The following is a 3102-nucleotide window of genomic DNA, read 5'->3' as shown; positions in this document are numbered from 1 at the left end:
GAAAGGAATCTCCTACACATTGTACGTGTAACATGCCCAAGTCTTGAACTTTCAAGCTACTCAAATGATAGGCAACTACTCTTGCTCTTGATACCCACAAGAAGGCAATCTCATAATACGGATGAAATCCAAGGAAATAAATACTACCAGACACAAAGTCATATTCATCCCCATCTCTTGTCTCAAGGATACTACCATTGTTGAAGTCCCATTCACATTGCTCTTCCACGATCACTTTTTTACCATCTCCATCATAATTACCACCATGTAAGATCCACGGAACGGAATTTTCTTCGTGAGACAACCAAGAAAACATTGCCACCACTAGCACAAGGCTGGTGTCAATCTTCAACCCCCACTCCATTTTACCCCTCAATTCACTAAGTAACCAAACCTGAAGTCGGTATGATCTATCTTTATAAATTAAAGCACAGTACAGCCCCCTCTTCGATTTCCATATATAAAAATCTGTAAACTCATCCATGCTTGTAGGCGATTTAATAACTTCATACTCGCCATTCGACAAGGTTATGCTGCAAATGTGAAGTCAATTGAGAGAAAATGCATGTTAATTGATAGGGCGATGAGTTTCAACTCAAAATGGGGAAAATCAAAACCCAATAATAAATGTCATTGTTTGCTTAAGGGGTGAATGAGTACCGCATAATGGATTCGTTTTGGCAGTGCACATAAAGCGCTCCTTTCCAATAGACGGCATAGCGATGCTCTGGTTCCCTAGCCCTAGGTGAGTGCATGTCAGCAATGGCCCCTGCGGCCTCCCCTCTCCGGACCAGCACCTCTCCTCCCATGTCCATGTCCTTGAAGTGAAGACTCGTATTGTATACCAAGAAGGCGGCCATTCTGATTCCTCCCTGAATATTGTCTCAGGACCCAGCATGTGAGGAACTTTGGGAAGAAGAAGTACCTTGTAATGGGGCGACACAGTGGGTTCGAAAGCAAGGTACATGTCGTCGGCGAAGTCATCCAACCCGGCACAGGGGGGCTGAGGCAGACGCTGTAAAATAGGGTCTAGTATATTGTACATGTACACGTATTTGTATACGTATGTAATTGTATTATGATCATCTATATAAAGAAACGTAAGGCTGGATGTTAACCACCCACGCAAAACTCTGAACCTACCTCTTCAACTTGGTATCAGCCAGGTCGGGCGCCGCCGCACGTCCCTCGCGCCGCCGCCGTCCTATCTTCCGCGTCGCCGCCGCCGCTTGCTAGCTAGCTTCCGCGTCGCTGCCGCCGCTTGCTAGCTAGCTAGCTACGCGCATACGCATGATCCATCCAGCTGCTTGCTAGCTAGCCACAGGGCCGCCGCGCGAACACTACGCGCCGCCCGATACATCCGCCGCGCGCCGCCCTTCGGCATCGCCGCCGCCGCGAGTTTCCTCTCCGCCGCCGAGCACTGTCCTCCTCCGCGCCGCCGCGATGTCGTCCGCCGCCGTTTCGCTCTCTAACAGCGTTGGCACCATCACCTCGCCCGCGGCTGCCACCGTTTCCGCCGCCCTCACCGTTCCGGCGATCTCCGTTTTGCCTTGGCCGCCACAACTTCATGCTGTGGGAAGGCATCGCCAGCACCGTCTTAGCCGACGCCAACCTCCATGGCTACCTGGGCGGCACCACGACGGCACCCGACAAGACCATCGCCGTTGGTGAAGGAAATATACCCTAGAGGCAATAATAAAGTTATTATTTATTTCCTTATCTCATGATAAATGTTTATTATTCATGCTAGAATTGTATTAACCGGAAACACAATACGTGTGTGAATACATAGACAAACAGAGTGTCACTAGTATGCCTCTACTTGACTAGCTCGTTGATCAAAGATGGTTATGTTTCCTAACCATAGACACGAGTTGTCATTTGATTAACGAGATCACATCATTAGGAGAATGATGTGATTGACTTGACATATTCCGTTAGCATAGCACTTGATCGTTTAGTTTGTTGCTATTGCTTTCTTCATGACTTATACATGTTCCTATGACTATGAGAATATGCAACTTCCGTTTACCGGAGGAACACTTTGTGTGCCACCAAACATCACAACATAACTAGGTGATTATAAAGGTGCTCTACATGTGTCTCCGAAGGTACTTGTTGGGTTGGCGTATTTCGAGATTAAGATTTGTCACTCCGATTGTCGGAGAGGTATCTCTGGGCCCTCTCGGTAATGCACATCACTTAAGCCTTGCAAGCATTGCAACTAATGAGTTAGTTGCAGGATGATGTATTACGGAACGAGTAAAGAGACTTGCCGGTAACGAGATTGGACTAGGTATTGAGATACCGACGATCGAATCTCGGGCAAGTAACATACCGATGACAAAGGGAACAACGTATGTTGTTATGCGGTCTGACCGATAAAGATCTTCGTAGAATATGTGGGAGCCAATATGAGCATCCAGGTTCCGCTATTGGTTATTGACCAGAGACGTGTCTCGGTCATGTCTACATTGTTCTCGAACCTGTAGGGTCCGCGCGCTTAAGGTTTCGATGACAGTTATATTATGAGTTTATGAGTTTTGATGTACCGAAGGAGTTCGGAGTCCCGAATGAGATCGGGGACATGACGAAGAGTCTCGAAATGGTCGAGACGTAAAGATCGATATATTGGTCGACTATATTCGGACATCGGAAAGGTTCCGAGTGATTCGGGTATTTTTCGGAGTACCGAAGAGTTACGGGAATACGTATTGGGCCTTATTGGGCCATACGGGAAAGAAGGAAAAGGGCCTCAAGGGTGGCCGCACCCCTCCCCTTGGTCTGGTCCGAATTGGACTAGGGAAGGGGGGCGCCCCCTTCCTTCCTTCTCCTTTTCCCTTCCTCTTTTCCTATTTCATATGGGAGGTGGAATCCTACTAGGACTAGGGAGTCATAGTAGGACTCCACACTTGGCGCGCCCCCTCCTAGGGCCGCCCTCCTCCTCCCTTGCTCCTTTATATACGGGTGCAAGGGGGCACCCCAAAGACACAACAATTGATCCTTGAGATCTATTAGCCGTGTGCGGTGCCCTCCTCCGCCATAATCCTCGATAATATTGTAGCGGTGCTTAGGCGAAGCCCTGCGACGGTAGAACATCAA

Source organism: Triticum aestivum, chromosome 3A (genome assembly GCF_018294505.1).
Source record: "Triticum aestivum cultivar Chinese Spring chromosome 3A, IWGSC CS RefSeq v2.1, whole genome shotgun sequence".
Classification (NCBI taxonomy): domain Eukaryota; kingdom Viridiplantae; phylum Streptophyta; class Magnoliopsida; order Poales; family Poaceae; genus Triticum; species Triticum aestivum.
This window is presented reverse-complemented; position numbering follows the sequence as displayed.